Consider the following 25,537-nt stretch of genomic DNA (forward strand, 5'->3'; position numbering starts at 1 on the left):
TCACGGCCGCGGAGCTTCTCGTTCGCCACGGAAGTCTACCGTAGCGAAATCTACCGACCAACACGGGGGCCAGAGCTGCTATTATTGCTATAATAAAAATCATATCGATAATGGCATGTCTATGGTGACTGGTACATAGCGAGGTGTTGTGACGCTTCCAGCACACTCGGTTAGAGCTCTCGCTTTCTCTCTCCGCTGGACGCCCTCTCCCCTTTGCGATTTTCTCCACTTTTGATGCGATTGACGGCGGCGGCGGCGGCGGCGGCGGCGGCGGCGGCGGTGGTGGTGGTAGTTCATGGGTGAATTACGGCAACGTTCACGGTGATGGCGTTGACGCTGACGAGCCCACCGGATACGGGCAACTGACAGCGCTCTATTTCGTGCTATGCTACACGATCCTCCACGGCTGATGTTAAGCGGTGGAGTAAAGTGGCACCCGGCATTGACACTTATCGTCGTCCCATAGCATCAACGTGTAGAAAAAGTGACTCGAAGAGGCTGTGTATTAAGCTATATATATATCAACGGAGAGTGTACGCAACCCTGACTACTGAGACCGTACAAAAGTGGAAAAGCAGCACTATACAACTGTAACCGTAGCTGTTCGCTGTTCGGTGAATGGCGGAAAATGCTCAGCGGAGCCTCCTGCATGAAACAAGGGATCGTACAGCCGCAAATGCTGCATGACGCTGCACGTTACCAAATACTGTATTGTGTGGACTTCAGTGAGTTAATGGAACACACGGTAGCTCAAGCTTATTATTGCTGCTGTTGTCCTTTGTGATATGCGCACATTATCATTTGGTTGCTACACATAACGGACGTGACACCATTAGGTCTCCGGATTGAACTAGTGGATCAATATCTCGTCCAAAGAAGTGTCATCGCTTTGCTCCCCCTGATGCTACTGGCCTTGTGCCAAACCTTAGCAACACTAGGTTTCCACCATTTCCTTCGGAAGAGAAATCGTCTCACTGCCCGCTCTTCGCTTCGTTGTCGTCGTTATCATCCTGTTCGGTATTGACATCGTGAACTTCTCGATATCCGTACATGTACATACAGTTACTGCTGGTGTCGTAATCATAACCATCTTCGTAGTTACTCTTCTAGATAGTCAAGTTCAAGTTTGAAGCTCGTTTGTCTGGTTGATACTAAACGTATCAGGCCGAAATAGCAGCGACGCCACGCAACAAAAGTTTCGCTGTCCTTCCGCCTTCTTGCTATCTCTCGCCGTTTGTATGTCTCGGCGTGCGTGCCTTTTGCATTTGTTTTCTTCTTCGTTATCGTCGTTGTCTTCTTCTAGCCTGTCGTATCGAATGCCGCCGTACGGTACAGTCAGAGCTTTACGTGATGTAAGCAGAAGGAGAGCACCGAGAACATGTATGGGCCAATCTATCAGAGAGAACGCAATGATAGTCTGGCCAGTAGCGACGGTTGTAGTGCAAGCCCAAATGTGTGGGCTCTGTTCGTTCAGTGCATGAAATTGGGCGGACAATCAGCATCGTCCCACCGTCGAATTATCACTAAGCGTTAACGTCACTGCACACGGAGAGAACCTGTGCGTGCATCAAAGCTGCCGCCGTTACCGTTTGTAATTGCTAATAGCGCTGCTGTCTAACGTACGTACGTTCATGATCCGCCCGAACGACAAAGTCAGCGGCACCGACAGCGACTGTAGGCTTGTTTAAAAGCACAAGAAGCCACCCGTTACACAATACGAGTAAAGAGAGTGACGACAGCGACAAGCACAGAGTGAACTGCACGACCGTACGCGAGCAACGAAGAGAATGAAAAACGTTGAAAAGACGTTTGTGCGTCATTATCATCATCACTGTTGCTATCTTTGATCTATCCGAAATGCTGCTGCTGCTGCTGCGGCGGCGGCTATTGTCGCAATCAGAGATACAATAGCACGACAGAGATCCATCTGATTATCGAAGGGTCTGGCCGATTTTACAGGGCCTTACATAATCATAGCAACACTATATTTGATTAATAATCTACCACTCACAACGCATATTGGTAGTAAAAGGCGTAGCACTAGTTAATAGCAGTTCTTATGTGGGCGTCACCGTCGTCGTCGTCGTCGTCGTCGTCGAAGTTCGAGTCGAACGACTCTGATCGCTGACCGCCAGCGACGACTTCTAGATGTTCATTCCTGTATTTTCATACGGATGGGTAAAAGTGTTATTGACATGATGACAATGGTGCTTGTTTATTTATAAACGCTTTTTTTATTATGCTTTCTTTGTGTACCGTGTAATTAACGAGATAAAAGAGCTGGTGTAGTTGGTGTGCTGAAAATTTGCACAGGTCCGAACTGTATCTGTTCAGAATCACAACATTGGATATCAGATGACCTGTTTGTGCAGCAATCCTCAGGGCAAAATATTTGCTTTCTCCGGTCAAAACCTTACTTTGATTCAATATTTATTATTGGTCAATGGAGTGAGGGCCTATTAGGCTTTGTTGACTATTTAGGAGTGATCTTATCTCGCAGTCCGGGTAAGTACATAGTTGACGGGAATTCAGTTGCTCATTCCGAACAGTGGATCTATAAAATTCTGCTTACACTGAAAACTGTTTTCCTTTTTTCACAGCATTTCACGCAGTTGTAAAAAGCAGCTTTTTTTTTTTTTTTCGATCCATATACCACCTGCCCGACGCTTGAGCTCCCCAGCGCTATATACTTCTTGTTACGATTTGTTCAGTTTCATCGGGAAATAGAGAAACCGAAAAAAAAGGATGAGGTACGCCTATAGTGTACATTCAGCACGACATATTGCAGCGTCGGGCTTACCAAGGGTGCTATATTATCAGTTAATGGATAGGCATGGCCAGTACTAACTGCACCGACAGCTCGTTAAGACTTGCATTATTTAGATTATTATTTTTTTAGAGAGATTATTTTACGTACCCGTAACGTCTTATCTCGTATTGTCTGGCGCAGTTAAGATACGTCTAATAATTACGTACATATACATCTATATTGTAATGGGAACATCGCTCCACACCGGACCCGTTTCGTTGACCAGATTCTGTATTGTGAACTAGATTGCTTCTATTCTTCTATTTGTAACAGTAATAATTATAGTATAGTATATGCTAATTCATTGATGCATAAAACCTACGGTGGACAATGTTGAACTAATTGTTTCAATCAGAATTGAGAGCAGTTGCAGCTGATATGTCAAAGAAAGTTCGTGTCGCATTGTCACTTCTGCGTTTCGATTGTGTAGGCTATTACTACTAGTATGGATGCATCCTTCAGAAGTTGACCTTTTCAATTATTAGCGCCGTCATACCCAAATCGTCCGAACTGAGCCACAGGAACAGCGAATAAATATATGATGAATCGTAGCATTTCTTTAATATATCTAATGCTATAGTCATTGTTCTGCTACTACAACAGGGTTACGCTTTATTTACAGTGCTTGAATAAACAATCATGTTGCATATGCTGATGCCCTCTAGTGACAGTCAGTCGAAACTTGGCACCGCAATAGAGAAACGCCATTATTAGTCCTGTTTGTTGTTGTTATGTGTGGTCGTTGGAATAAACTAAAAAGACATTGCAACAGAACGTACTTAGCATTAGCATACATGGCCAGCTAGTCACCAGAAACTTGACAGATTGTTACGGTTGTCGTTGTTATTGACTGACAAAATTACAAGGTATCTAATATTGTGTAGCGATTATGAATTTGGCTAGATTGCTATGATAGTGTACCTGGATTAAATCGCATTTTTATAAATTACGATCTCTAAATAAAGTATCTAATTTGGGAAAATATACAACAACTCGCGGCTGTAAAGTCTCTTTAGAAACTAGTACACAGACTGTGAGGTATGCGCACTTGGCCTCGTAGCTACGCAACCTTTCAATGGGTACCCTCCGATACTTCGTCTCAGTTCTCCCTTGGTCTAGAGATACTCTCTTATGAGAAGCTTCCTTATGATACTCGCTAAGCTAGCGCCTGAATGTCGTCAGTTGTCTCTCGGCAAGACGTTCAGGATATTTAATTGAAATAAAGCTTAAATAGGACCTGCGAACTGTAACTGTAGATAAAAATCGTGCTCTCAAATAGTCCTCAGTTAGATATATACAGTTATTGCCTGAAAAAATTGGCGCCTCAACACACAGAGGCCTAATCACGTGGGATAAGCATATCTTCTTCTCGATCTTTTACCGTAGTTCATGTTGGCTTTAATATATAAATAAATAAACTTATTAGATAAAACTTTCATGATTGGATACGTATAATAAATGTATAGTGTGGTGTGGTTTCAGCTAGTAATGGCTGGCTTTCTCCATTTTGATTGATATGATTAGTAATAGACAAATTAATATTATTACTATGCATATTTTTTAGATAACGTAAATGTCATTTACATTTTGTGGATACCTCTACGCTTATCTTGCAAATGCAAATATAACTTTTTGTCACTATTGTCGGATGCTATCACTCAGTAGGTATCGGAACAGTCAGACGACAATGTTATTTTGTGTTATTTTTTTCCAAAATTACATTTTTATTATGCTTACATTTGCACTGACCCATTAATGAACAGGATCTCACTTTGATTAGAAAAATATTTGTCGTACGTTTTAGATAGAAAACTGCATAACTAAGGTCATAGTAACGAGCTAGATATACAAATAAAGTCTGCGTTGGAAGCTAAAAGAGTTTCCATACACTAAGCCACTTTATTTTATCATATAATTTACAACTAGGCATCGACGACTACTATAGAACTACGTAATTAAACGAGGCAGCTAGTTCCGTACTCAATTGGAACGTAAATTCTTAGCAGTTTGTCATAGTGGTAACAGTAAGCAACAAGGACGTTTAGAGCCCTTGGACTTCAAATGAAGTACTCAAGCTGATTCAGTCATTGAGCTGCAAGCTGTCTAGTCAAACTGATTACGATGTCCAGCTCTTTTCGATTTGTGGAAATTTATTCACGTCCTTTTAAGATTATTATCAGCGGCAGCAATGTAACTGTGCTCGTGTATGCCTATTTCGCTGAAGGACAACAGCTGATTGCTACTCCGCTTGCATGAGGAACAACCTATCGAGCTTTTAATAAGAATAACTGCCGTAGGAGGCACCAACTATCATAGTAGGTCGAGTGACCGTTCGGCCAGTGAGACGCGTATCTATGTGTCATATTAGTCAAAATGGTACATGTTATTGGTATTGCAACGGCAGTAACAGCAAATAAAACCTTCTTCCTTTCTCCCGTGAGGAACGTTTTTTTGCCATACCACACATGTAGTAGAAACAGCAGTCCTAATATTCCTATATATAAACGAATCGTTTATACCGGAGAGAGAGATAATATCGGCTAGTTGTAGTGACAGAAACGTCCCAGAAGCTGCACTGGAAATATTGAAAACTCGCAGGAAGCGCTTGGCAAGAACCCAGCCCATAGTGATGACCTGCGAAGAAAATAGAGACTCAGTGATGATAACAACGATAAAAAACTTATACTTTGGAAACGACAAGGTGTGAAGTAGGCATAACAAAGATAGACGGTGTCAAAGTGTGAGCACCTCTAGAACATTTTTGTTGGTCAGCTGCGGGGGGCCACGTCGAGCAGGAGCTCGTACCCATTAATATTTCCGACACTAGCTATGCAAGACATTACGTCTATAGCGGTTAAGGTGCTAACAGTGCATTTCCCGAGTCGGGTATTTGCGGCCAAAGGAAGCGCACTTCTTCACTGGGAGCGATCAAATGCAATTATTATTAAAAAAAACTCCGTAAAAAATTTTTTGGCTGCGTCTCCTTTCAACCAGAAATGGTTAGATGAAACATAAACATATAGATGCACAGTTACAAATACACATATAGTTTCCGTCTAGCTATACACCCGATAGGGGTGTAACTAGAGTGATTTCTTCTGCTACAACTGAAGTACAACTCGAAAATTAACAAACATTTTTCTTGCACTTTTCCATAATATTCACATTCTGGTGCGCTGTAAAGTGGGTGTACCATTCATTGCTACGGCAATACATAATTTCAGTCTATCGCGCTACTATGTGACGACTATTATAGGTAAACGTTAACCATTCGTTAAGGAACGCAAAACTACGCTCTAAATTAGTTCAAAATTCAAAATATTGCGCGCTCGCTTTTACAGCCAGTAGTGATGTACGTACTCTGCTGACTCTAAAGCTTTAAACGTAATGCAAACACCATTTGAACCAGTTTTGTCACAATTAAACGTTTCAGAACATTAACCATGACAAAACTACATGGAGTTACTTACAATTAGGCAGTAGAGGGAATCTCTGTCCTCACGGCGGCGTAAGGTGTGAGGGACACGTGGTGGTTTAGGTTCGAATCCGGACGTAAACACACTTCATCTAGAATTGGGAACGAGCCGTATGATGGAGTGGCGGCTACAAAGGTAAAATTAAAAAAAAATTGCAAAAGTAAAGGCAATGGAAACGAGAATCTGGTTATATGTGCTGCAGCTGCTTATCTACTGAGCCATCCCGTTGCATAGTTTGCCTAATTACACACGGAAGCATTAGCAGAAAGAACTACAGCCATATCATTGACACTCCACTGAGACTAGAATATAGTAGTGTGTCTATTGTGTGTGAGGCACGGATGAGAATATCGGGTAGTGTTCGACGATCTAAATGCGCTGCCTGTAGTTAACCACGACGATGGCGATGACCGCGTTTGCCAGTCACCACCGGTGGTCGTCGTTTCTTCATCATCATTTCTAGCAACATCCAAGATCGGCAACCTGATGGAACGAAGAATCTTTTGTCGGATTTAGATCTTTTACTACAATTACATCGCTGGAGACAGGGGAGCTATTAATGGGTCTTCGCCTCGTCTAGTAAGCGTCTCATCTGATCAGGTAGCCACCACAGGAGCAGCAGTGCCGTTGGCGGTATGATGCATATACAGAGAACAAGTAGGTCTTTCTTCGGTCGAATACGCAGCGTTCGACGTAAGTTAAACGTGAGAGGCAGGGCAATAAAGGGTTTCGATCGCTACTACTACTACTGCTGCTGCTGTCATGGTGGTTGTTGTTATTACCCCTACACGATTAGTTCACCACCGTACGATTGTCAGTAACCCAAACAAGAAGGCGAATGCTGAAAACTAAATATGGAGGAAGACCGCTATAGACGAAAAAGTCGAGCAAACGACAAAATGGAAGGGAAAGCCAGCGCACGTGCATGTACGTGCTTGCCCATGGTGATGACGTTAGATACGCAAAAGATACAGAAAACTTCATAGGGCAATTAGAAACAGCAAAGATTAGCATTCGAAAGAGCGGTAGATAACGAGCAGAGGAGTCAGGGAAAATACAAAGACAAGTTCAAAACGACGACTATGTATTTCTTTTCATTGCAGTGACGAAAATCACCTATAGCGCAACAAGAACCTGTACAGGCCGTGGTGAAAAATACGTACATAGCAACGATAAGACGATACATCGGCTGTTTTACTATTGGCTAATATGTGTGTTGACGACGACAATGACTTTGTCACTAACTAGGAATACAAGCAACAAGGTGTATTTAGAGACCTTGAAGTTTTTTTTTTATTCTTTAAGTTTATTGTGGGTGTTGGCTATGGCAGTACTTATTAAGTTTTCCAATTTTTTGTGCTGTTGGCTTGCGACAATCGTGTCGTTGCGAGAAAAGCCAATGTCGAAATCATCGGCTGGAGTATTGAGGCTTTCTGTTGTTTCGATGGTTTAGTCGGACGCCTTTTATGAGCTTTTTGGATGATTATAGATCTCTGCCATAATGTATATTTGTCACCTGATTGTCTTAGACGAATTTCGGCGTTACATGTATATATATACTATAGGCTTGAGTCGTACAGGATTTAAATATCTGCGCATGTGTGTAACCCGTCAGAATACATACATAACAGAAGTAGGGAAATACTACTGGCTTAAAGAAGCATCGATGAAGGGCCCGACTTTTGTCATTTACATGCCGACCAGTGGTTGAGTCTCTGACGCCACGTTAGCGTTTACGTATTTACAAAGGAAGTTTCAGTGCACTTATTTGTATTCCGCAAAACCTTTGAAAGCGGCAAATTCCGTGTGATTGTTATTTTTTTAGAAACCGAAAATGGAGTGTTACACAGCGTGCACCCTATTCTATACAAGAAAGTAATGAGCTCTTCATAACTGATGTCAATATCTTAGGTGGTTCTTAGAGACGAAACAGGATTTTTGTATAGTTATAAAGAAGCTTATAAAAAAAAAATAGTGTAACGCTGTTGAGCAAAGCAGGCCTGAATCCTAGGACAGCAAATTTTTCGCAGGGATAAGGCACCAGTTTGGGCCTCGTTACTTACATAGCATTTCCTGCGTTAAAACATCTCTGTAATGTATGATCGTATTTATGGATTTAGCCTTTTGTGATCCATGACAGGAGAACTTTTGAGATGATCAAGCAAATCTAAAAAGAAACATAGCTAAATGATCTTCCAGCAGTTGAATACGACGACTGAAAAAGTTCAACAGTGATAGCCATGCAGCAGTTCAGAGTTGAACGAGTTTGGACGGGTAGTACTTGCTTGTTTTAACTTTGTGGTAGTATCGCAAATAAGTGGGAACAAAAAAACAAAAGATGTGATAGACGGTCACCCAGCTAACAGGTATTCTTTTTTTGTGTAGATTTTAATCACCGCCAATAATGAAATGATCTTCATTATTGTTCCACCAATGGCTACTACCTAATGAATATGTTACCTGAAGTTAACTGTCGATTTGAAAGCCCACGGTGTCGAACGGCTTGGAATTTGTCGATGATGTTCACTCTTAGTATTACATAACATGTCGACAAAAGTGTTTGAAGCTATAATGATAATAATAATAGTTGTTAGCCTATTTGGAGTTGCTGGCCGTTGACCAGTTTAGTAGTTGTGTCCTGTACTGCAGAAAGTAGGCCCCACGAAGAGGTCTTATTTGGCGGAATGTTCGCTCCCTATTCAGTCAGAAATAGGGTGGAGTTCATGATTTGTTGCTATATGTTGTTGTCAGACGATGTTGACGAACCAGCCAACAGTTCCTGATGTGAGCTTTAATATCGCGGAGCGTACCGAATAATGGGTAGACGTCACAGATGTCGCATTATCTCTTTGTGCATTTTACGCCATGGCGCCACTGACGTTACTTGTTGCTATTAGTGTTGTCGTTGTCAGGCATGTGTTAACAACGTTGGCCTCAACAACGTAGCGCGAATGACCAACGCAGAAAGGCCCCAACGCATCACCGATTGTCTTGCCAGTTCCTCGATATAACACCTAGTAATAGCGGTCCTTGATTGTCGACTTTACCGGAAATCAACAAAGTAGAAATTTCAAAAACGGTCAGTCGACCACTTGCCGGCTGATCGGGCCCTTCGTCCTTATTCGCATGTAGTATATTTCAAGAAGCCTGGAAGGCGAGAATGGGACGGGGTGCTCCTGCTGAGAGAAAAAGGAGCTATATTCTTTTTTTGGCTGTTGCCAAGTGCGCATAGACTACACAATCTAACCTTGTTTGAGCCCACTTCATAATACTGAACGTGATATGACGTGCTATAGCGTAGCACAGTGTCAAAACACACTGAAAAGAACGTACTTGGAACCGTATGCGTTATATACTGTGTATCCTGTACAAATACCGAATAATAATGTTGAATTGCTTCGGCTTCATTATCTCAATGGATATTTTTGTTAATATACTGTGAATTGTGTGTCTGTCGGAACGAAATAGAAATAGATACAGCTCTGCGTACATACAATAATAGTAAAAAGGGAGTTTGAACTGACTCGTACCAGATTAGTAGGGGCGCGTGATCGCCATAGTGGACACGCGCCCCTACTAACCTGGTACAGTAAGCCATGCGATATCCTGATTCAAGACTGTTATTCAACTAGAACCGTTTAACCTTAAGTCAATTCGGATTTAAAAGTGGAACAGTACGCAAAAAAATAGGGAGGAAAACAACTTCAATAGAGAAACATGAAAAGTAATCAAATTTTGACTTTTTCTATTGAGTTATTGCTCTGTTGTATTTAATACGGCGGGATTTACAACCAATTTGTGGCAGTTTTCGTAAAACAATAGAACTGAAGATGAAAGCTGCCCTTAATACATGATACAGATCATTCACGTATCGTTACGGTAAATGCACAATTTATTATTAATGGAAATTGAAGTAGCCGGCTCTGAGCAATTGGGATTCCGCTTTGTTGAGACGACGACTGGAGGTTTCGACACCGTTCGTCGTTTATAACGCTCCTTTCTATTTCATAGGTGGCCAATTTTAGCCGGATTTCTTTTCTTCTGTTACCGATGGCGTTATCTTCCGTGCTTTGCAGAAGTCAGACAGTTATCGAATGCTGGTATTTGCTTCATCTTGCGTAGCGTTTAATAGATAAGTATATTGCTTACTACTTACATAGTATGTGTGAAAGAGATTCTCAAAGTGAATACTTAGATCAGCACGATGCTTTTTCAACATTTGATTTTAAGCGTGTCCTTGTAACATCGGCCCTTTATCCGTCACTTTGTGCAGATAAACATATTACTCTTGCAAAAACCGTGAGGTGGTCATCACTAGCCCATGGCTGCGTGTTTTATCGCCAAACCATGTGCAAAATGATTCAGTTAAGTAAATTTGAAATAGTAAAGCGGACCAGTGAGAAGATCTGCTGACGTTTAGTTATGGGAGATCCTCAAAACATTGTTATTTGTCTAGGTTATAGGTAGATGCCCTCTCTTTCTATTTTCCACATTTTGGAGCTATCCTGGACAATGCATTGCGAAGCCTAAGAATGCGCCAAAAGTGCACAGGCCCGGTTTGGAAACTTTTATCACACACACACGCATAGGCACAACAATTATACCAGTAGTAATAGCGAATTTTTACTGATGTCGTCGCGTCTACCAGCTGGCATAATAATGCAGCCATATATACCGCTATATATACATGAAGACGTGTACAGTCCTATATTGAAAGATATGGCGAGTAACTGTCGTAGGCGTCGACTCAAGGTCTGGCGGTGGTTCTGTCCTCGGTGTTACAAAAACCTCCGTCGTGAGTCGCGCGCCGTATATTCAAACGGATCAGTTTTTTTTTTGGCGTCGAGTAGTATCACCCGCAAGAGCATCGTCACTGTAGACACTGAACTACTATAGGATAGATATAGGGTGTGTGCTTGTATAGTAACACGCATCTGTCTTATTTCTATTTATATATGTAACAGTAGTAGGCAGGTTGACAGGAAAGCAAGTAACAGCCAATCAGACGCTGAAGCTGACATGCTTCAACGTCAACGTACATTTACCCTAGTTAATTTCGAGGTGCTTTAGAAGTACTAGTTTTTCAATATCGATATTATACTATTGGCATCAAAAAGTTGTCGATATCGCGACGCTAATCGTTAAGCGGCAAAACCCGCTGAAGATAAGAAAGAAAGTCTATTCCGATTCCATACAAGACAATCTCCAAAGGTGGGAATATTCTGGTCAAGACCACGTATTTATGCGAAACGACGCATTATTTTTCAAGATGGCGACCCGCCGTCAATAGCATCTGGGCGTGTCCAATTTAGGTGATACGCCTTCCATGGCAATACCTACCTATTTGGCGCAAGTGCCTCTTCCATGGGTGAACGTAGTTGCCTAATATGATTATTGTTTGGGAGTGATTAAAACACAGAGAAGATATAATGAAAATCGTTTGTTATCAGACGTTCGACTAAACAGTCATTTCCAATATGGAGTTCCAACATTCGAGTAAAACTAAACAAATGATTGTGGCGAAAAAAAAAAAGTCATTGTTAATGTCGCTTATCAATAATGGCAGATGATAATTTTACCGAATAGATATTGAAAGAGAAGAATGCACAAGCTAAATAGCCATTAGGTACGAGTCATTTGGGTGCTGCGAATTCGTAATGGCCTCGGGGACTGTTGCTTCAAATGAGATATGGGTGTTTTTATTTACACAATGATTTATAACTCTTCACGACGAGAACTCTTCACGCTGTCCATGCAGCCAAATATGAAAGAGAGACAGATACTTCCTCAGATAAAACACGAATCTTATTTGATATTCGAAGCTGAGCTTATTTCTATTTTATTTAAGCTATTTATTCAGAACCGATAACCCACCGCAGTTCTGTTCCCTTGTGGAGGTTCATTAAACGTTGCTAACATGTTCTACCTAAACTTCTCTTCCATTCTGGTCCGCGACTGGCCTATTCGATCATAAACCTGTTCACTGATTGTAGCTCGGCCGACGCTTAAGGCGTATGTTTTTAAATCATAAGAAAACCGTACAGAGGAATTCTGTACTGTTACTAAGTTTCTGAACGATTACTGAGTTAAACGGAAAGATCTAATAGACAACTGATTAGGTAATGTTTTCCTGTTACTATAGCAAGCTAGATTAGCGGTAAAATCGGCAAAATTTCGACATGGAACGAAGTCGACTTTGAAAGGTGGCCGTTGAGAAAGTAGGTAATATCGTTTAAAATTTTCGACATTGGACGGAAGGACATCGTAGTTCGAAACAGGAGAGCCATTGGCTTTTCACGCTGCAACATTTGCTGCTGGCCGCAATCGTTATCCGAATGAATATTAACTTTATTTGATACCTAGTTGAAATCTTGCCACATTTTAATCCGTTGATTTTACTTTTCAAGTTCTGCCGGACAGGTAAGCAAGGTGCACAGGGCGTAGCTTGAGAAAAATCAAGATCCGTTTTCATTTGGAACGTCCTGTCTATTTGCCACGTTTCAAGGGCCATAATCGGAGCTACCAGTGTCGAATCCGATTATCTATTGCATATGCCCTTCCTTTTAGCAAATGAATCTAACCAAGAAAGTGGTAACGAAGAAATCGAAATAACCTATTTTTCCCTGTCATTCTCACTATGTTGGCTGGACGGATGCTCCCATTACGGGCAGTAGTATAAAGAGCGAGCTTGTCAGTCATCACCACGTAACCCTTTTACTGGCAGGTGACAGGCCAACGTCAACCCCCCAGAACTACCTATTTACAGCTCATTACGATTTTATATATATATAGCGCATTTGTTTTGTTTCTATCATATGTGTTTTAACCGATCAAACACTTAGCTTTGCAACCGTAAATAACACAATAACGCACTTACCGTCTACTACAAAGTTAAGTACTAATAATTCTTTGGATGGCTTTGTTAAAATCGCTAATATTATAGTGTTAATAGTCATCGTAGGGCCACCTTCAGTAGCTGTGTTAATGGTAATAGCACTCAACGTTTGCCTCGAAAATCGCCTATACAACAAGGTAAACGAAGCGACGTTGCGGTGACCCCTCCCCGTTGCCCCCTTACCCTGTATCCGCTTTTTTGACGCCCTCAACTCTGTTCAGCCCTGCCCACAGCCAACGCAGGAAACACAGGTCTGTTGTTCGTGCTTTCGTTGCAGCGACTCATTCAGACGGATGGATAACTACGGCTACAACGACCAGAAAAAATGCGTCCATAAAATACAGAGACTCGAGCTAATAGACAGCGGGAGGAATACGCTTCTCTCTAGCTGTTACATATATATACACATATATGTACATATCTATGGATCGAGGAAGAATGCGAGAAACAGCTAACGTACGCAGTTCGACATTTCAACACCTAGAAAAATACGTAAAGGGGCAAAAATGAGCATTTTACGGGAGCAGTCTTATTCTTCACAAAGTCGTCACAGACAGCAGGCGTTGAGTAGAGAGGTAAGACGATCGGCAAAATGATTCATTCATGAGCTCGTCATTTGTCGGCTACGTCGTCTACGGGCTAGCGATGTTGCGGGATCGCTCGCAATTTATTTGGCTGACAAGTTGAATTGTCTAGTTGAAAAAAGCCACTTAAATAGCTCGTGAGCCTTTCAACTACCACTGCCACTGCTGCAGTATCTTCTATCCTATTAGTTGAAATTATAACGTTTTTTTTATATATAGATATAGTTTTATCTATTAACTTTTGGCCGTTATATTATAATTTTATACGTAAATATTTATTAATTTATCCATTGTTGATCCCTCGAATGACATTACGAAGTACCTAAATGTCCGTTACACAACTATATTGTATCTCCGTGAAAAATAGCCCTGTGAAAGACAAATAGCTCTATATCATCATATTAAATTACGGCATTATTTTCGAATGACTAATGATTTGTCTGTGTATTTTTTTTTATCTCTAAATACCATTCGAAGGTGTATTGTCTATCTTCTATGAGTTAGTGATGTTTTCGTTGTACAGTGAATCGAAGTTCAAACTCGAGAAAATCGAATGTTTCTGGTAACCGAAAAAGAGTGTACTTTATTTCATTGATTTCCGAGGTTAGAAAACTGACAACGAGGTCTGGGGACTCTCATGTCACGTGAGGTGTGGATTTTGCGCTTTTTTAGGCTTTCTTTTTTCTAGGCGGTTTTCGAAAATAAAAGAGTAAGACTTTTAATAAAAGAGTAAAATTTTTTTTCCTGCAGTAAACTTCTTCTCAGTTTGATTGATACTGCGTTTCTTGTTAGGAACCTTTTTATTTATGTACCACCTCTCCAATAATTTATTGTCAGTCTAATTTCTAATAGACATTGCGCTAATTCGGAGTATTTTTTGAAAATTCTCACGTATCCCTATGGGCAACGATTTTCGTTGCCTATTTAACGCTAATGCAATATATTTCAGCACTACAGTTTAACCTGTTCCGCCCATAAAACTATTGCGATAAATGTAGATAGATGTAATCCTTCCTCAAAGCAACGTTTTTATTACCTTTCAGTTTTTATGAACATTAAAGTAATTGGGTTACAATACACTGAAATACATAATTAATAGAAATGTATGAATAGATATGTACGGTCAGACGAAGTAACTTGTAGTTGTTGCAAGAACTTCGGCTTCTATCGCTCATGGATCCCCCTATCCAAGGTGATTAAACGTATTGCTACAACGAAATGGCCGACGGGTTACAATGCCAACAGGGAAGTATTATTCAGTCTATCTATTGGTGTTGTATGTGGCAACAACAATGCTATCCATATTTCGCCTCTGGCGCTATAATTTAAATTGCATACCACGTTCAATTCAAGCGCAGCTAGTTTCGTTGTCTCAGTAAGTAACAGCTAGGGGGAATAATTAAGTTACCTGTTGAGTATCTCTAAGCGCCATGTGTCAATTCAGTGATAACGATTCAATTTACTAAAACTGAATTATTATCACTTTTGCTATAATAATAATAAGAAGGAGAAATAGAGCCAGCTCACCAAGGTCCAAAAAAAGTCTCACAAACTTATATCTTCAACTAAATACCACCTAACTCTAGAGAATGAGCAAATACGAAAAGAAGCAGAGTAAGTAGCGACAAGGTTTCTCTCTCTCTTTAGGGTTGGCACGTGTCATTGTTATATAATAAAGAAAGCAGTTGTGAACGGGTAAAGTTGAACTGTAACATCTTAACGACGGTAGCCGGTGCGTTACGCTGTTGACAAACGTACGGCGTTAAACAGCGTAACTTGCCTAAATCTACGGAACATTACAAACAACAAAAAATCAATTTTTCAATATCCGTGGTCGCGGACGTAGAGATTGGTTAATACTTGGTCAAACTGATTTTTCGTCTTTAAGTTGAAAATTTCTGAAGGTCGAAAAAAAAAAAAAAAAACGTTTTTTTTTTTAGTAAAATCGAATTTAAGTAAAAACGAACCGACAAGCAGGCAGCAAGCGTCAGAAGCAGCTGAGATAAGAATGAGAAAAAACTTATACTTTATTCAAGTATAGCAGAATAATAATCGAAAGTTACTTCAAAATAGTTCAAAGCAAAACTGGTGCCGCCTGAAAAGGGGCCATCAGTTAACACAGTTATAAAAAATCTGTTAAAAAACGGAATAAGGTTGCTTGTTGTATCGGTGTACCCTGTTATTTCGATTTGGTTTGTAACTTTTATAGGCGGACGAATTAGCAATGCTAACGATTCAAATTGATAATGTTCTGATTTAAGGTGCTTATCAGTTATCGGCAAGATAGGGTTCGTCAGCGTCCACTACAATCGTAAGTTATGTGTAAAGATGCACTTTCTATTGCTCTGGAGATTGAACTTGATTATTATAGGAACCTCTTATTCCGTACTCTTTCTTTATAAAGTACCAAAAAAACTAAAACTGTCGGTAGTAGTAGTAGTAGTTCGATTATTTATTTGCCCAGTAAAAAGGTAAAGCTTCTTCGAAATGAGCTTTGTACAAGAATTGTACCCTATATTAATAATTAATACCCCATCGAACGGAAAAACGTTTTTGCAATTTTTTGGCCTATTGGTCATTTTTTTTTGGGTTTTTTTTTAGAGGTAGAAACGGGAAACGAAATAACTTCACCATTTCCTTTAATATTCATAGAATTATGTTTGTTTAGCGCTTCAGCTAATAGTAATAGGCCGGCGTTTAATTAGCCATTTTTGTATTTTTGGGAAACTTTGCCCTGCTTACCTATTTACTGCTGCTACATGACTACTGCTGGCCATATCCAGACAAGGATTTTCAATGAACGTCCCCCCATTGCTTTTCACTTCGGTTAGAGGCCACCAAATGGGTGGTCAACTCCGAATTTTTTCCGAGCTTTTTCGTATCTCAAGTACTCTATTTAATTTGGTGATTTAATGACGGAAACTGTTCCACCTTTCGCTTACGACGCAAGCTCTACGTTCGATGGCGTTAATGTATGCTATGCATCATCGGTATAGTTCGGGGCTTTTTTTTTTGCCTGGTTATGTAACGACGCGAAAAGCAATAATCAAATGATTGTATACGTTCTGTTAAATCGATACATACCCATGTGGATATATTCACCTCAGACATCTCTCACTGGCCGTGTCAAGGATGCTCTAAATTTCAATTACGTTCAATTAAAGAAATACACGTTGCTGCTAGGCATGAACATAAAAGATCTAGTTCAAGTGTGTCATAAAGATTTTGTCTTTATCGACGGCAATACAATAGCGCAGTGGCCATAGATAGGACGATAAGCCCAAGCCCGACCAAGCTATTGGTCGAAAGCGGCATTATTTGAATTAGCCCGCCGTTAAATTACCGTTAAAGCTGTCGTGTGCTGAGGCCATCAGTCCTTCTGCAATTCCAGCGCACTGACTGAGCGCGATGTGTATAGAATATATGGACTAAAAAAAGTGTTGAAACGCAGACCCGATCAAAATTGTCATCCGATTAAGTACGGTACATGAGTAGTTATTCTTCAATAGGTTGGTTGGTTCGTTCGTTATTTAGAGTTTGAGTGAATCTATTTGATTTTGCCTTAGCTTAGATGTGTTCGTTTTTGTTAAGTAACGCTGCACTGCGTGGAGAATCGAGAAATTCCTAATTGATATATGATTAAAAGAGCGCGTCGATCAGTTTTTGCTCTATTAGTGACTGAAATTATGTTCTCTATTGCAATGGATACTCAAAGCTTGTTGCAAATCGTTGTACCTTATAGGCTGTGTTCACGAAAAAAGGCTTGCAACATTTGTTTGACATCACTAAAACAAGTTGTTAACGAATAGCCATTTTTTGCTTCTTACGCATTCATTTATAGAAACGTCCCTTTATAAAGAGTCGTTTTAGAAATCATCATGATCAGCTTTTTCAGAATTAAATATGACCGTTGTCACGTCCGAGCGGGCTATATATCGTATATAGCGTTCATATATCTTTCTAGCAGATTACTCTAAAACGTGGTGGAAAATATTTGTCATCGTTAACTGAAATGCCATATTGTAAAACGAACTCGAGCAATTCGGACGTTTGACAAATGTCAGTTATTTCCCCATTTATAATTCATTCATACCAGCTCTGCAGCTTAGGTTCTATGACTAACGAGTATTAGTGTAATGTAACACACACGTGATACACAAAAGTCACAATATAGGATCATTTATTAGAGATCCTAAAAGTTGGACTACTGTTAAAGAGACTTCATTGACCGCAACTTTGAAACGTGTGCCACACATACAAAGGGGCAGCGAAGACGTTGGGTGGGGCCTACCACAGCTGCCGCTCAAACAAGCAGGTAACGTTGTCGCGCGCTTGATTCATAGGGGGGGGGGGGGGGTCATCTTCTCCAATACAAGACGTCGTTTAGCTATTTGACGGAATCGTGGGTCATCGTTTTTGCCGGGTGTCCCTATATTCGCTGAAAGAATTTGTGGCAACAGTTTCCACTGTAAATCGCTATTCAGTAAATATTTATTAAGTACATTTCCGAGACGACGCAAGACGATATGTCAAAATGAGGAATTGCTGCTTTTTATATCTGGAGCTGCCTCTTCTGTCTGAAAGTCTTCAAGGTAAATAGGCGTAAATTTTATCTTACCTACGCTTCTACACGCTCTCTTGTGAACTGAGTTAACTAGGGCAGAATGCTTGATACACATATTTAAGTACAGCATTACAATAGTCCACAGCACGTACACTTCGTGATTCTTCAAAAAAGAACTTTGCCTTCAATAGAATTAATACGAAGACGGCAAAAGTGCCACAAGCCGAGCGTTACTTCCCCCCCCCCCCCACCCCACCCACTTGTCATATCTCAGAGCCGATCAGAATTTCGTCAAGATGCTCTTCCCAATAAATGACCATTCAATAAAATAATTATTCAATAAAGTAATGACAATCACAGATTGTTCCGACTAATGTTACATTAATCTGTTCTATATCGTTGGATACGATGCGCGATTTTTCGTTCGTTTGATTAATTGCTGTCGTTCGCAGACCCTCTGTGGGCGTGTGTTTGATACTTGACAGAAGGTTAGTACAATGCGATACGCAGAAAGTACCGTTGTGTATCGTATTTTTACTATAGTCGATACGGTTTTTTTTTTCTATTTTTAGAGCTAGACCCATTCACTGGCGATATGCCCGTTCGCTATATCTTCTCCTTTATATGACCGGTGGACCTCGAGCGGCGAGCATTAAACAAATGTCAAACAACGTAACGACACTATCCGAATTTTTTTTTCGTCATTAAATAAAACAATTCTGCTTTTATCGAAAAACTTTGCTTAACCTAGTTATGGTACCCGCCGCATTAAACAAAGCAGATGTTCAGAAATACCGTTCATTATAGTAACACTACTGTCCCACTGGTGAAACAATAGCAACTCCAACCTGCAATAAGCTAGAAATAGTAGATTGCATTTCTTTGACATCTGATAAAAGAGACTGCCTAGTTAAGGTGACAGGCTGTGCGTTCAGACCAGATTATAGATAGCAATGAGTCCTTGATTCAGGTGCCCGGACGGCCTAATCATCACAGTCAGTCAAATGTGCTCGATTTGACGAACTTTCTGATTGCAGTGAAAGAGTTACTTATCGTATCGGGATACGGTAATTGTCGTTAACGGTAAGCAGACTAAAGACCCCGGTGCCACACGATTGCCACCATCGCCGTCAACACCCCTCCGACGATAAATAAAAGGAGAATAAGCGTTTTGTGCTCTGCTGCATTGAGTGAAGACGACAACGATTTAAACAGTGAAAATTATAATAGAATTTGATTCACGAACCTTTTGCATCGGTTGTTGGAGCGAAAATCCAGTTCTGAGTGTTCGTCCGACCCAAAACAGTAAATCTTACTCGTTTGACGACGAGAACACTTTTACAATAGTAGTCTACATCAATGAACAACTGCGTCAGCAGCGGTAACAATTAAGCAGCTTCTTGTATTGAAACTTAAGAAAAGCTAAGTTACTACTATAAATCAGAGTTTGCCGTTCCTAAAATTCACCTAACCAAAAAGACCTAAGTTAAGATAAAACGAAAGTTGACCTCTACACACTGTCCCCATTCCCCCTTTTAACCCCAAGAATGCACTATTGCAATTGGTTACTGATGCTGTCATTTGAACTTGTAACTGCTATTACATAGCTAGGCCAAAAGTTGACGTTCCTAATCGAATAGGGAAGACAGAAAAAGCCATCGCTTCTACTTTCGAACAACACGTGACTGTAACTCGTAGAGAGAGAGTTACTGATTTTTGTGCAGCGACTAAACATCGTCCAACGATAATGAGCCGCAATCGGCTACGACGGTGATGACGTTGGCTGTTTCTGACGCGGCTCTTCGTATCAAGGGAACGCATCGCAAAGTAGCACAATATGCCTAAAATGCGCACGTATCTGTATGCGCGCACGGGTCCGTGCCTCAGTTAACATAAATGCTGACATAGTAAAGTGATCCGCGAGCAAAACGATGACGAATAGTAGAGAACATATATCCGTCGGATTCTTTAACGACAAATGATATAAAAAGCACTTCAGATTTTGTTACGGACTTCGATTCAGTGTCTTTCTCCCTTCAACACTACCGGGCAATATATACGTTATACGGAGCTGTCTGCGTGAACCTTGGCTCCTTGGAGTCTGCATGATATGGCAAACGGCTCTATGAGCATCGTTGCTACTGCTCTCCCTGTACGATACAGTAGCTGCGCGGCTGAATAAACGCTAACATCTATAGATATATAGGTTATTTTTCTGGTTATCAAACTGCATAGCGCGCCCATTTAAAGGCTAGCCGAACGAACAATGTTTATCTGCACTATTTTTACAGCTCGAAGTGTTGCCTCTTATTTAGCTAAGTCAAATTCATAGTATTTTTATAGAATATGCTAAATTTACTCAAGTTAATTACTGATTACGGTGCCAATTTGAACCGAATATCAAGATGTCATCTCTAGGCAATCTCGGAATATTTCGAAAAAGGCCGAAGAGTAACCCACATTAGATATGCATGTACGTTCCTATGATGCTAGACATTTTATATTATACTAGTTTTATACAAATGGCGAACTTTATTTATAAGAGAATCGATTTTGCGCTTACGCGCTGCACTACCGCATTCATATTAGCGATAGTGTTATTCTTGCGTACAAACTCAAAGAAGACGTAGTAATCATTTTTGTATTTAGCTTACTTTGTTTCCAGACTCAACGAGCGCGTGTATCCAACGGTAACTGAGCAGTGAAGAACAGAATAAAATGATTCAATAAATCTGCACTAGGCCGTCTATCTAGGACAAACTGTGAATAGCCTATTGCAAATCAGTGTAAACTGTATCATCTTCTACATCTATTCATCCTCCAACTCAGACAAACAGTAACACAGTCATCGCACTGAGAAGACAGGAGGAATGGTTCTTGCTAATGCCCGGGCTTTTCCTTCGAATAAATCGCGAAAGATAAAGAACCTGCAATAACCGATTTCCGAGCAAAAAAATGTAGACACTGTTCAAAATACAAATTCAATATTGCTTTTTTATCGTTACCGATAAAATTTATCGGAAAACTTAGAATCAGCGGAAAAACCATCGCGGGGTAGAACGTAAAACACCGTCAATGCTCGGTTCGAGCTACGCTAGAAGTTTAACTAAGCTAACTAGTAACACCTGCAGAAAAGCACAAACGCACTTCTTAGATGAAGGCTACAATGTCAGCGATAATCACAGGGCACTGCTTCTGAATAAGTTGTTCATTGCCGCACCTACTTTGTTATGTTCCTCATCTTATTTATACAACCGATCTCTGTTATCTTCACCCGTAAAATTTATCACGATTATCGACTATATCAATACAGTTGTCAATATTTAGCTATATCGCGTACATCAAGATGTGTCCAGTAAACGGAAAGATTACCATTTACTTGACAATCGAAGTAGAGACACGTAGTTTTCTTGCTGGACACGGGTACGCTCGTGCCCGTCCGTATGCAACCCGTCTGTCAACTGCCACTACTACTGGCCAAAATGTTTGCACGTTTATATACAGCGTCACCGAGATTCTTCTGGCTTCCTCAGTCGGTCGTCTATAAATGACGCGTCCTTAATGCTGCTTCCGTTTAGGCCATCGGTGCCGTATTATGTGTATATGTGCACGTCACAATGGTTGTCGTCCCGCCACGGACAACGGCTCGTCCAAGTTCGAAAGCTTTGAAGCAAGATTCATATTGGAGCTTCTTATTGGAGTGCATTATAGTGTTGCTGGCCCACGATATTGATTACAATATGTCTGAATGTTTTATGTACGTATGAACGGGCCAGGTTAATGCACGTGGGCGAAAGGCTCAACTAGAAAATTAGGGTCTTTTCATGTTTTGTTTCTTTTTTAATCCTTATCAATGATATCTTCGTCTGTCACATCGTGCCGTACGATAATATGACAAACTAGAACTACCAATACGATACTTCCCGTTTATCATATTGCCACTGTTTGACTTGGTGTGCAGCTAACATGTACGCAAATATTATACAAATACATGCGCTGTTAATAATGTATGTCTATTGTAGATATTCTAAAGTAGGCCCTACGATACGCTATGTGTCCATCTTGTGGAGGAGTGAGTGCTACACGAAATGACGCACTTGTCTTCGTTTAAGTTCTGAGACCTAGCGTCACACTAAAAGGCCACGTAGTACTTCCGCTAACGTATCTGCATTTTAATAGTCGCAGCTCATATTGTAAAATTGCCAGACGAATTTTCCTCTCTAAGCAAAAAAAAAAACTATGGGTTTTTTGGGCTAGCGAAGACCGATGCCGATTCGGAACCCTTTCTTTCATACACTGACACGCCATAGCAAAAAGCCTCCAGGCGAAATAGCAGAAACAGAGATTGTAGGATCTTGATATTTTCATTATGAGACATAATGTTACGAAAAATATCGTAAGGTACTGAATTTATATGTGGCTGTGAACACGTGGGGCAAGTGGTAAACCCTTGGCAAAGTTGCAAATACTTTCATAGGGAGGAGTTTCATGGTTCGGGACATTAGCGAAAACGAAATAGTTACCACATTCTAAGCGGGAGGTTGATTGTCGGCTATTAGTAGTATTATAGAAAAGACCATCTTTTTTAGGCTCCGTTGTGTAGAGAGACGGGCCTGGTCGCATTGCCGTCTCATCGCTGACTACATACTATTCTCATTCAGACTAATGATGAATAATGTGTCATAACTATACGCTTTCCAGTGCGGCGGTATTTGTTGGCTCCAGTAACAACATAACAGTGCCACAATGCAGAACGATAAAATACAATAAATACAGTATTTACTATTAGAGCGGCAACTATGCATGCTTTCTGTGAAGATGTACTCCACGTATGTGCTGCATTGTACCTCTATACCATACCCTTTAGTTCTATACAAAAGAGGCCGAGAACGAGAAAGTGATTCAGATCTTATTTTAATGCGCGATCTGTGCTACGTACGTATGTGGCACGTAGGTCGGGTGTGTGGCATAGGCGCTATCTCAAATAGAAATTCGGCAAAGATGTACTATCAGTGTCTAGTTGCAGTAGGTCAACTATCCTAAGCCGTTATTCCTCAACACGATGGCGCACCTCTGGGCCTGTATTTCATATTCTGTGACCAAACACGTGACAAATCGTAGCCTGATACGATATTATGGCAAACTTAGCGCGAGATGGAAGTGCGAACCACAGGAGATTGTCCATCGCTTTTGCATGATTCGATGGGCCCGCCACACGTGACTCACCTTTACATACCATGTAAAAATATTCCATTCAGGCAGACAGAGATTATACGGCTTTCAGATATAATAGGCGGTCGGACGTCTTGTGGTTCATCAGCTTGCTTGCGGTGCGTTTATCATCGAATAGTTTTATGATGACAAATTACTTTGCCCGTAACGGCTTTGTGATAGCAAGCCATCACAAACCATCACGATGACTAAACGACAGCAAAAACAATAATAACGCAAAGCTTAAAATAACGTAATACCGCCATAACCTATTCTCTAATCTGGCCCCTCCCTAAGCCGCCCACCACGCCTGTACGCTCATATATACATATATGTAGGTTCATATGCGTTCATACAGGCCACACATAGGCAGAAGCAGTTGCGTTTCTGTCTGTATGTGTGTGTGTGTGTGTGTGTGTGTGTCTGTCGACACGCTTGTTGTTAGTAACAAGTATGTGGTGCAGTGCAATAAAAGCAATGGCCATAACAAGAACGGCGACAAAAATACAGCATAGCGGCGGATATCAGAAACAGACACAGTTCGCTTCCAACTGCTGGCCTCTATTTCCCTTTTACATGGACGCGAACATTTGCAAATCAGTGACAAATACCCTCAATGGAGTTCACACCGCACATACACTAGCCCTTTGATTCTATTTTGACGTCGACGGCATGCTGCAACACTTCTATCATCGTTACCTCTACTGGCATGACCAGAGTTGCCCTTACCACAAGTTCTTACGCTATTGTTATTATTATGTTTCTTTCTATTCTTTTAGGCAGATTGATTTCCAACCCTGCCGGCTGTTGTTGTTTCTCCTGTTGCTTGTCATGTCAAGATGAGGCTCACTACAAACCAGACGTTAGTCAGTGGGTTAATCAGACATCTGACCGATAGTGTCGGGCGGCTGTGTAGAACTGCGTTATGTACTTAATATATGGTATGACGGCTCCTCTGTAGCACGGCTGATACCGCACATATTACGGCTCGTGCAGTTTTTTCATTCAACGCGATTCAGTCATAGCATGCGCGTACGCTTGCACGTATTTATTTACGTATATAAGAACGAAAGGGAACGATAAAAGTTGTACTAAATAGATATCACAGGTGTTCTTCGCCCATTCGTGCCCTGGTGTAATGTTCGCTTCATAGCGACATTGCACCATAAGGGACGCGGGTGTGCGACTCGAAAAATATCTCATATCGGGGGCGGTAGCGGGTGTTCGCAAGGGCACTCGAAACTTTATTAGCCTGAAAGAACTAGAGTAAGTGAAGTTATCCGAAGCTCGTAGCGGGAAACTCATTCATTCGAAAAAGCGACTGGAAGAACGAACAGATATGGTGGCAAAAGTGCGCCCTGTTTCAACATTTGCCTGGAAGATGTTGTTTTCAATGGGTCTTATTATATAATGCATGAAAGTGATAGAATGAATGCAATATCGTTTTCTTGTCGTCCGCTCCTAGTCTTCGTAATCGTGCTGTTCAGATATACAATACCGGGATCAACAATGTCCAGGCGTAGCGGTACGCTATGCCATAGATGAAAAGACATTGCGGTGCAGTGTGTAAAAGCTACACTAACCGTTCGTTATCCAATGTCATCACATTACCTTGCCTTCCCCTATGCAGTTTTTCTCCCTCTACAATATATGTGTTATTGTTATGTATGCGTGTGGATGCATGTAAGTACATACGTCATTTCTGTCGTACAATGCTAAAGATTTCCCTTCATGATTTCTATCGCTATTCGATTCACAGCTTAACATTCATATACACACACACTCACTCGCTCCTCTTATTATACTAAAGATTGACTGGTATTGTGATTCGAGCTATGGCAGCCGGTGCAATCGTCATCGAAGGGAACAGAAAAAAGATCATCTTTAATGTTTTTGTTGGAAACACAGACAATTTTTCGTAGCGCAAGCTTTGTCGCTGGCCACCATCACAAATGAAGCAGTGCAACACTGTCACTATTACTCCTATTCATCTGGGCC

The 25,537-nt window shown here is 40.9% G+C and overlaps 1 protein-coding gene and 1 long non-coding RNA gene across 2 annotated transcripts in view; one reads left to right on the top strand and one right to left on the bottom strand.

The window, feature by feature from the left end:
* The first annotated feature begins 2,075 nt into the window (after positions 1 to 2,075).
* The window catches only part of LOC111266468 (GAS2-like protein pickled eggs), a 60,995-nt gene continuing 37,533 nt past the window's right edge, over positions 2,076 to 25,537 (top strand). The window contains exon 1 of the mRNA XM_022843979.2: positions 2,076 to 2,505. The gene's annotated coding sequence lies outside the window, so the exon portion shown is untranslated. The remainder of the gene's footprint in view (positions 2,506 to 25,537) is intronic.
* The window catches only part of LOC147752681 (uncharacterized), a 31,853-nt gene continuing 10,512 nt past the window's right edge, over positions 4,197 to 25,537 (bottom strand). Inside the window, exons 2-3 of the long non-coding RNA XR_015313453.1 lie at positions 6,280 to 6,412; positions 4,197 to 5,443 (exon numbers count right to left, since the gene is read on the bottom strand). This is a non-coding gene — a long non-coding RNA (uncharacterized LOC147752681). The remainder of the gene's footprint in view (positions 5,444 to 6,279; positions 6,413 to 25,537) is intronic.

This window comes from Varroa jacobsoni, unplaced genomic scaffold (assembly GCF_002532875.2).
Source record: "Varroa jacobsoni isolate VJ856 unplaced genomic scaffold, vjacob_1.0 scaffold_1086, whole genome shotgun sequence".
NCBI lineage: Eukaryota > Metazoa > Arthropoda > Arachnida > Mesostigmata > Varroidae > Varroa > Varroa jacobsoni.